Below are 11,158 nucleotides of genomic sequence, written 5' to 3' on the forward strand. Positions count from 1 at the left end.
CATTTTAAAAAGTTCATTCTGGCTTCTCTGGAGAACAGGCCATAAGTGAGCAAGGATGGGAAAGAGGAGACCCGTTAGGAGATAATGGCAATAATCCAGGAAAGAAACCATATTGCCTTGGACAAAGAGAACAGCAGTGGAGATGGTAAGAGGTCAGAGTTTACACATATTTTGACAGAATTTGCTAATGGACTGGATGTGGAATGTAAGAAGAGTGAAGGATGACTCCCAGGTTTTCGGTTCAGAAAAGTGGAAGAAAGATGCAGTCACATACTGACACGCAGAAGACTAAAGGAGTCTTGTTTTTGAAACAGTGCAGCAATGCGCAAGTCTCCTAAATCCATGGGGTGCAATTTACTTTTGTCTATGTCAGGAAGGAAAGGCTACATGACAAAAGGGTGCTAAGTGCAGAGAGTACAAGCTTCATCTTCTTCTCAATTTTATTTGAAACCAATGTTCACTATAACAAAACAAATGTTAAATTTTGTATGCTTAGCTCTAGCCTGGATTTGCATTCAATTCATACCCAATACCAATGCTGCTGTCAGCACATGCCCCACTTTCTAATCCCCATAAGGCCTCAGTGGCCTGCTAAACCCTAACTATCCTACATAGCGGAAAATCTCACAAAGTAAAAAGACAGAGATATAAAGGAGGGAGGGGAGACAGGCAAATTAGTATGTAGGTGGGTAGATAATCCTTACTTCCCTATTCACTCAGCCTTCATTGTCCATTCCATTTCATAACTCCTTCCAAGCTTTATGTTAAATGTTCACTACATTCTGAAGGCACTGTGAATGTGAGCAAATTTAGGATTCAGGGAGGGGGAATGGGAAAAATTGGTTGTGAAGTGATACTGTAAAGAGAAATGTGAAGAAAATGAAAATGTATTCATTTCTTAAAAAAAAAATCTTTAAAAATATGAAGTCACTTTGTTAATATCTAATTGATTTGTGAGTGAATCAATTGTTGCTAAAACAATTAAGTTAAAGGATGATGGGAACTTTATATTAGAGGGCTCTGAATGATACCACCTGAACCCAGTGATTCCTCTTAGCATCATTAAAAGTGAGAAACCACACATTGTGTCCTTATGATGTGAAGGAATAAGAAGACATACACAGAACCCTCCAAGAATATTCTTGCCTAAAAAAATTCAAACTGGGGACTTCCCTGGCAGTCCAGTGGTTAAGACTCTGTGCTTCCACTGCAAGGGGCACAGGTTTGATCCCTGGTTGGGGAACTAGATCTCACATGCATGCTGCAACTAAGAGTCCACGTCCGTAACTAAGAGCCTCCATGCCACAGCTGAAGATCTCGCATGCTGCAACGAAGATCCCATGTGCTGCAACTAAGACCCAGTGCAGCCAAAATAAATAAATAAATAAATATTTTTTTAAAAAGACCCTGAATAGCCAAAGCAATCTTGAGAAAGAAGAACAGAGCTGGAGGAATCAGGCTCCCTGACTTCAAACTATACTACAAAGCTACAGTAATCAAGACAGTATGGTACTGGCACAAAAACAAATATAGATCAATGGTGCAGGATAGAAAGCCCAGAGATAAACCCACACACATGTAGTCACCTAATTTACGACAAAGGAGGCAAGAACATACAGTGGAGAAAAGACAGCCTCTTCAATAAGTGGTGCCGGAAAACTGGACAGCTACATGTAAAAGGATGAAATTAGAACACTACCTAACACCATACACAAAAATAAACTCCAAATGGATTAGAGACATAAATGTAAGACCAGACACTATAAAACTCTTAGAGGAAAACACAGGAAAAACACTCTTTGACATAAACCACAGCAAGATCTTTTTTGACCCACCTCCTAGAGTAATAAAAATAAAATCAAAAATAAACAAATGGGACCTAATTAAAATTAAAAGCTTTTGTACAGCAAAGGAAACCATAAACAAGACGAAAAGACAACCCTCAGAATGGGAGAAAATATTTGCAAATGAAACAACGGACAAAGGATTAATCTCCAAAATATACACACAGCTCATGGAGCTCAATATCAAAAAAAGAAACAACCCAATTAAAAAATTGGTGGAAGACCTAAGTAGACATTTCACCAAAGAAGACATACAGATGGCCAAGAGGCACATGAAAAGATGTCCAACATCACTGATTATTAGAGAAATGCAAATCAAAACTACAATGAGGTATCACCTCACACCAGTCAGAATGGCCATCATCAAAAAATCTACAAACAATAAATGCTGGAAAGGGTGTGGTGAAAAGGGAACCCTCCTGCACTGTTGGTGGGAATGTAAAGTGATACAGCCACTATGGAGAACAGTATGGAGGTTCCTTAAAAAACTAAAAATAGAACTACCATACGACCCAGCAATCCCACTACTGGGCATATACCCTGAGAAAACCATAATTCAAAAAGATTCATGTACCACAATGTTCACTGCAGCACTATTTACAATAGCCAGGTCATGGAAGCAACCTAAGTGTCCATCAACAGATGAATGGATAAAGAAGATGTGGCACATATATACAATGGAATATTACTCATCCATAAAAAGAAACGAAATTGAGTTATTTGTAGTGGGGTGGATGGACCTAGAGTCTGTCACACAGAGTGAACTAAGTCAGAAAGAGAAAAACAAATACTGTATGCTAACACATATATATGGAATCTTAAAAAAAAAAAAAATGGTACTGATGAACCTAGTGGCAGGACAGGTATAAAGACGCAGACGTAGAGAATGGACCTGAGGACACGTGGTGGGGGGAGGGGGAAGCTGGGATGAAGTGAGAGAGTGGCATGGACATATATACACTACCAAATGTAAAATAGCTAGCTAGTGGGAAGCTGCTGCATAGCACAGGGAGATCAACTCAATGCTTTGTGACGACCTAGGGGGTGGGATAGGGAGGGTGGGAGGGAGATACAAGAGGGAGAAGATATGGGGATATATGTATACATATAGCTGATTCACTTTGTTGTGCAAAAGAAACTAACACAGTATTGTGAAGCAATTATACCCCAATAAAGATCTATTTAAAAAAAAAAAAACCATGGTGAGAGCATGCGTCAGATGTTTGAGGAAGAGCAAAGAGGCTAACTGAGCAGAGTTAGTGAGTGAGGGGAGAGTAGTTGGAAATGAAGTTGGAGAAGCAATAAAGGGGTCAGATGGTGGCAAGCCTCACAGCCCACAGTAAAGACTTTGCTTTTTACTTTGGGTGGCAATGGGAAGCCATCAGAGGGTTTTGGAAGAGAGAAGAAATCTTAACTTATGTTTTAAAAATAATCACTTTGGCTACTCTGCTGACTATATGGTAGGAGACAAAGAGAGAATAGATCAGTTAGGAGGCTATGGCAGATTGCAAAAAAATGGCCCCAAATTCTTCCCTGTTCCTGTATGCACATTTCCTTACAAAGTACCTTTGCTGCTCCTCTCGTAAGCAGTCTATTTCAACATCCCCTTGGATTTGGGCTGTCTTTGTAACTATGAACAACAGTGGGAGAAGTGAAGTTGTGGGAATTCTTAGTCTATATCTCAAAAGGCCATACAGCTCCCTCTCCCTCTCTTGGCTCTATTAGACCACTGTGTTAAGAAGCATGGGACAGCTTATTGGTCCCGGTGCAGCAGAGATAAGCCATCCCAGCTGAAGCCTCCAAATCCACTCATTTGCTACATGAGTGAGTCCACCAGCAAAAGAACTCCCCCCACCCCGACCTCCCCAAGCCTGATCCAAATTGCCAGCCCCAGAACCATAAATAAATGATTGTTGCTTTAAGCCACTAAATTCCGACGGTGAGTGGTAATAGATAACTGATACAGAGGCTGTCACAACATCAAGGACATAGACAATGGAGGCTTAGACTAGAGTGAGAGCAGTGGGTAGTGAGAAGTACTCAGAGTCTAGACATATTGTGAAGGGACAGCCAATAGGCTTTCCTAATAGTTTACAGGTGGCTTGTGAGAGATGAGTCAGGGATGACACCCAGGTTTTTCGCCCAAGTCATGGAAAAGGTAAAGTTTCCACGAATTGAGATGGGGAAGACCACAGATGAAGCAGGTATAGGAAGAAAATCAGGAGGTGAATTTGAGATTTCTATTAGTCATCCAAAAAGAAATGCTGAGTAGGCATCTGGATACACAGAGTCTAGAGTTCAAAGGAAGAGGTCCAGGCAAATATACATATATAAGTACATATTTTATATATTTATATATATAAGTAAATTTGGGGGCTAATAGGGTATTATTAGTATTTAAAGCTAGTATTTAGGACCATGAGGACTGAGCCCAGGAACTCTTCAATATTGAGAGGTCAGAGAGATAAGAAAGAACCAGTAAAGGAATTGAAAAGGAGCAGAGGGGTAGGAGGAAAACCAGGAAGGGTAGCATCTTTGATACTAAGGGAAGAGAGTATTTTAAGAAGCAGAGAGTGATCAACTGTTTCCAAAACTGCTGATAGGAAATGGTAACTATGTGACAGGATATAGGCTGTGGCTCATACTATGGTGGAAATCATTTTGCAACTTCCAAATGTATCAAATCAACATGCTGTACCTTAAACTTACACAAAGTTATGTGTCAATCATATGTCAATAAAGTTGGGAAAACGATCTGTCAAGTAAAAGATGAGGATTAAAAACAGATCTTTGGACTTAGCAAAATGAAAGTCATTAGTGACTTTGAGGAAAGCAATTTTTTTTTAGAGTAGCAAGGGAGAAAGTCTGATGAAAGTGAGTTTAATAACAAATGGGAGGAAGTAATCGGACACATGAGTATAAGTTTTGCCATAAAGGGAAGTTGTGTGGTGGCATAAGGAGGAAATGGGGTCAAGAAAGAGTAATTATTTTAAGGTAGGAGAAATAACAGCATGTTTAGATACTGAAGGGAATAATCCAGTAATGAGGGAAAATGTGATCTTGCAGGAGAGAGAGACGCTGGAGCCAAATCCTGGAGTAGGAGAAAGGAATCTTCGTGCATGAGTGAGGAATTCTCCTTAGAAACACAGAGACTATTATTCCACAAGACTCTCAGTCCTAAAATAATAGGAGGGAAATCAGAGGGAAATCAGGTACACCCACCTCCCACATCCATGGCAACTGTCATCAGTTAGCAAGGCATTTTTCACACCTCCGAGACCAGAACCAACCTAAAAATGCTCAACATAACCTTCCAGGCATCCTAATAGATGGGAGTTGTCACATGTGATGAGAAGTACAGCTGACTCTTGAACAATGTGGCGCTGAGGGGCGCTGACCCTCCCTGCAGTGGAAAACTCTCATACGGCTTTACGGTCGGCCCTCCCTACCCACGGTTCCACATGCATGAATCCAACCAACCATGGATCATGTAGTACTGTAGCACATATTTATTGAAAAAAATCCAAGTATAAGTGGATCCTCTCAGTTCAAACCCATGTTGTTCAAGGGTCAACTGTATTTGCCAAAATATTTTGGAAGTCCAAAGGTCAAAAAGAGGTGCAAAAAGCAAAAACCCTCTCCTTTCTCGTAACATAAATATTCATTGGAGATATATGTTATTTTAAAATTTGGAACTAGTTCTATACCTGCTATCCTACTACTGAAATTGTAATTATTTGATGGATAAAGTTGATAACAGGAGGCTTCACCAAAACCTGAAATCCAAACTACCATTTTTAACTTCAAAGCCAGCCATGCGCTTCAGAAAAACTGTCACCCTCACGCTCAAATCTAACTTTTTTCTAACCTGCCTTCCTCCTCACTAAACACTAAACAGTCCCAACCTTTTGGACTCGGATACCATGGTCAATGAGTTTTGTTATTAGATGCTCAGCCTCGTCATTAGATGTTTCCCCTACCTCTTAGGCCTACAAAAACTAGACTTTTCTTCTTTGCTGGCCAGTTCATTGAAGGCTAATCATCCTTCCAAGCTCCAAGGCTCAGAAGAATATTTCCATACCATCTACCCCACACCTCTGAGGGTGCATATCCAGGTATCTTCATCTCTCATGTATACTGATCACTACCACTGGCAATCTAAAACCTCAGAAACGATGGTCTATCTCATAGTCTCTCTCTCCACCCTGGGTACACAATCATCTGGGGTCAACGTCTAGGTGAGTGATTCATCCAACACACCAGTCTCATTGTTCTTTAACACCTTCATGTCACCTCCATTTCAGCCATCTACATCCATGGTCAGACCCTACACTCCATCAGCACTCTAAAAATCTGAAACTCCAATATTCTACTCAGACTACAGAGTACTTCTATCCTATCAGCTATCTCCCTTATACCTACCTACACATGTGTATTTACTTCATTCTGACTTCTAATCCCTTGAACCAATTATTTTCTCTCAGTCTTTCAGCCTGCTCCTGGCCTGGTCATCACCTCTATCCAGTCTAAACCTCACATTCCATCACTTCAACCACCATCTTGTCAATAACTTGAATTCCCTTGCATTCCTACCATAGGTACATTACAAAATCCAAATACTGGATCATTCCAACTATTCATAATCTCTAGTTCTACTGAATTTTGCTATAGAAAGTCACACAATTATATGAACTAGTGTCACTACAAATGAATGCTCCTTGCCTAACTGGTAAACTTTCCCAAAATCTCTAGTCAGCTTTTTCTTCCATTCCTGATGGCATTTGACAGCTGACCATTCTCGCCTTCTCAAATTCTCTCCCTCCTTGTCTTCTAGAGCTCCACTGTCATTAAGCTGTTCTTTCTCAGTCTTTTTCATTGGATCATCTTCCTTATATGGTGGTGCTTCCCAGAGTTCCTCTTCTGTTTTATTCTTTCTTATTCCACAAACTCCGTCTTAGGTATCACATCCACTCTCAACACTGTTTTCACTATCACTTATATGTCAATAACATTTTAATCTCTAGATTACCTAGAATCCCCTTCCTCATCCCCAGAAGAATGTGGCCAACTGCCCACTGAATAGCACCAATTGTGACCTAAAGGCATGTTCAAGACCGATCTTATTCTCCCATACATGTGATAATCCTCATGTGATTCCTATCTTAGGAAGTCATAAACCTAGGAGGCATCCTTGACTCTACCTTCCCCTCATCCCACATATCCAAGTGGGCACCAACTTCACCATCTTAATATACCTTGCATCCATCCTATCCTCGAGCTCCACTGCATAATTTGGAGTTCTATCATATCTTGCCTTCACAATTGGGCCTTGCTCCACTACAATTCATTCTGCACATTGCCACATAAAACTGATCTTAACTTTCCTCCACTTAAAATCTCTTCCCCATGGACCACCACAGCCTGAAGGATAATGTTCAAAACCTTTAACATGGTGGGGAAGAGGACCTTTTATTATTTGGTGTTTGCTTACTTATTAAACCTCATCTCTCTATTCTCTCCTTAACACATTAAAGTCTGTGTTTTGTCTGTAACTTATTCATTTGGCCTTAGTTCTTTCTTGTGCCTACAATGCCTTATCCACCATCCTCAACAAACAATCCCTACTTGCTCTCAAAATTCAGTTCAGATGAAAATGTCTCCAGAAAGCCTCTTCTGAATGTCCTAAAATCTCACACTCACACAGTTTTCCTCTATTCCCCACTATACTCGACACATACATCTAATTATAATATTTATCTCATTGTATTTTGGCCTTGTCTGTGGCTTCCAAGCAATACTATAAACTCCTGAAGAAAAGTTAGGGACTTGGGACCAGAGCAGGTGCTCTGTCTTTACTGAGTGAAAAAATAAATAATGAATACAATATCTTTAACACGTATGAATCTGTAAAAATTCCATTTATTTACATGTTTCAGCAATTCAAAACAACTTTAATAAAAAGTTTCCTCCACTCCCTCCATGTTTTGTCCTAATAGCATATGCTAAAACCTGAAGGTCTGATAGCATAAATCAACCAGTTCAATGACTGTTAAATAGAGTAAAACTCAAAGTAAATTCTGAGAGCAGCAAGGCCAAAGAAAAAGTTTTGTCAAAAGAGGAGGGAAAGATACACCCCGGCAGCCAGAAAACCTCATAACAAAACTATAGTTCAACATTCACAATTATAACATTTGTTCAACACGCTTATCAGCCAAATGAGCAGTCACTTTATCTGACCAAAAAGAGATTAGAGGGTATATTCTAAAACAACGGAAAGAACTGAAATCTTCAGGTTAGAAGCTTGAGTGGAATGTGTCATTGGTCCCCAGTAAGTGAAATCATGAATCTTTAAATAAATAATAACAAACTTATCTATGCAGTTCAAATTCTCAACTTCCTTGGGCCTAAAGAAATGTTCTCCCTTCATGAACAATGGAAAATTTTACAGTATTTAATGTCATAGCTTTTGAAATGTCTTCAAAATATATAAAACTAAAGTAACTCAGGCTAACTGAATGAAAGCCAATATAAATTAACAAAATCTTTAAATCATAAATGCAATTATATTACTTCCAATGTGGCTTGGAACAGGTTAAAAAATTATGAGGCCAGAAGTACTTGGTGGACCCAATTTCTAAAAACAACAATGTTCAATCTATTGTTTGAAAAGAGATGGGATCTTCCACATTGCTTGAAAAATCTGTTTCAAATAATTGAAATGGGAGAAAAATGACAAACATCCCTTGTCCTATTAGCTTAGCAAATTTGTTTCCTATCGAGTGGAAATAGTACACACAACCTCCAAACAATTTATCACTAATTGTGAATCAAAGATTTATATTATACTTATATAACTATATCATATTGTATTATATTGCTCATCTCTAGATCTGTAGTACTTTTAAAAAATATAATACTTATAGATTTCACATCTCCTAAAGAAACATCTATTGCCCACCTGATTAAAGTTTAAATTATCACCCAGGTTTTTTGAGATAAACTGAGCTCATTGTCATCAATCAAGAAATATTAAGATCAGGTTTTGCTATAGACCCATAAATAATCCTGAAACTACTATTTCCTTACATTTCTTCCAAATATAGGTATAATTTCACATTTCATTGTGTTTTTCTCCTGAAATTTTAATTGTTTTTCCTTCACACAGATATTTTCATGTACACCTGAATCCCCTGAGTCTCCCCAAATTTTAAACCAGAAGACTCCACTTAGATTTTTTTCCTCAGCTCTAGCATTTCTCCTCAGTCTTCCCATCTTAATCTGCTCCATTTCTAGAACAAGAAAGATCTAGCAAAAGCAAAATTTTTTAAAGTTCAACTTTCTTAAATTTTCCAAACCCCTAATAGTGATATAGGGGTTTAATTCACCTAATGGTTTGTGAACAATAGTCAAAAAGTATCACAAGGCTCTGAATATTATGTCTCAGAAAAACTATTCTAGACATTTAACACCTGCAGGAAGGCCAAACAAATTACTTAATAAGTACCATCAATCAATCAACAATGAAAAACTATTGTTACAACTCTATGGGCATTTTTATTCTCAAACTAATGATTTATTTACCTTTTGGTTATCAATTCTCAACTGGAGACAGCAATCAATTAAAATCCAGTAAATTTTAGGTTGATAAAATAAATGTTAACAAAGACATGATACTGAAAGACATTAGCCAGGTGATGACAACTACCTGATATTAACCAAGTAAGCAAATAACCAAGGCAGAGGTTTTAGTTACCACTAATCTACTAAAGCAAGTAAAAATGCTTCAAAAATTGCATTCTTATCCAATGTTTTTATATCATATCTTTAAATGTAACATTAAAAAGCTCCTGATTATTACATTTCAAAATTTAGATGAGTCATAGTGCTTTGAGTGCAGGAATTGGATGTGAATCAAAATTGTAAACATGCACTTGCTTGCTAGTCAAAAAGTCAACATGGACAGATTCAGGAAGAGTAAAACATATAATCTTAAAATATATCCAGGGTTTTTTAAATGGTCACTTCTCAACTGTTAACACAGTTCAGTAAACATGCAATCTGCCCATCCTGTCCTTGAACATCTCAATATTACTAAATATTTCTAACCCCATCACCTCACTTTATGGATAGGTGCCTGAGACCTAGGGTCTTTAGCGATACTTAGCAGGATTATGCCTCAAGGCCATCATGGTCTGAGGCTTACCAGAGGTGAAAGTAAGGAAAACTGAATGAGGTCCCAGAAGAGCTATAGCTTATGATACAGGATCATAAGCTTCTGTGCCTAAATCTAGAGCCTGAAATTGAGTCATCAAATCTAGACAATAAAACTGGCAGATAAACTGGAAGAAAAAGACAGGGAATGCCCATTTTAGTTTACGGCATAAGACCTTGACCATGAAGGAACACATCAAAAAAGTGTTGAATAGATGAATGATTGATTGCATGATACTTGATAGCATGATTTCATTGATTTTAGAAGCTCCAAATTCAGAAACTAAACTGAGGGATCAGGATGCCATGGCTGAAATTAAAACTCATGGTGAGTAGGGGCAACACAGCTGCAAGTCTCTGCAAATCTTTGCATAGCTGTTGCAGACATTTCAAAACATACATTCATACATGTATGTGATATATAGAGAGAGATACAGATATATACTGTTTCTTCAGGGAATTCCTGCAAACGAGGACAGAGCCAGAGAACCAGGAGGTCTGAAAACAGGCCCTGCTCACCCATAAGCCTTTGCATTAAAGTGGACAGGATCTAAGTGAGTCACTGGAAATTAGGAGGAGACAGTCACCCCAGGACGAGCAGGACAGGGCTGGAATCCCCTGTGCTGCCTTCGAGTAGGGAATCGGTCGGGGGAGAGTAGGACGACGGCAACCTGCTGCAGGAAGGTATGCAAAGATCGCGCCGACCTGTTACCGAGTCGGGATCCCGCTGAGCCCCACCGCAGGCACCAGAGCAGGCCCCACCCAGGCATCCGAGAGCTCTGTAACGTAGAAGGCCTAGTCCTTCAGGAGTTCAGAACCCAGACAGGACAGGACGAGGGCAAACGGCAAGACCTGTCCCCTTCCTGACCGCCCACACCGCGACGCGGCCCTGCCACCACATGCTCCACTGCCCCATCTCCCATCAGAGCGCCAGGCCCACAGGGCCTTAGCCTCCCTCCCAGCAAGCTGAGTCAGGCCACCGGCGGGTGCGATCCGGCGGCCTCTGTGCTGGAGGCAGCGGCCCGCAGCCAGCCGCCTGCCACCCACATAGCTTACCTTCCTTCTGCCACAAGCTCAGCCCCACGCCGGCTGCCTGACGTGGC

General features: G+C 39.8%; 1 protein-coding gene across 1 annotated transcript in view; it reads right to left on the reverse strand.

Moving 5' to 3' along the window:
* FOCAD (focadhesin) overlaps positions 1 to 11,158 on the reverse strand; it is a 318,822-nt gene extending 307,664 nt beyond the window's left edge. The window contains exon 1 of the mRNA XM_036855059.1: positions 11,112 to 11,158. The gene's annotated coding sequence lies outside the window, so the exon portion shown is untranslated. The remainder of the gene's footprint in view (positions 1 to 11,111) is intronic.

The sequence above is a fragment of the Balaenoptera musculus genome, chromosome 6, assembly GCF_009873245.2.
Source record: "Balaenoptera musculus isolate JJ_BM4_2016_0621 chromosome 6, mBalMus1.pri.v3, whole genome shotgun sequence".
In the NCBI taxonomy this organism is placed as follows: domain Eukaryota; kingdom Metazoa; phylum Chordata; class Mammalia; order Artiodactyla; family Balaenopteridae; genus Balaenoptera; species Balaenoptera musculus.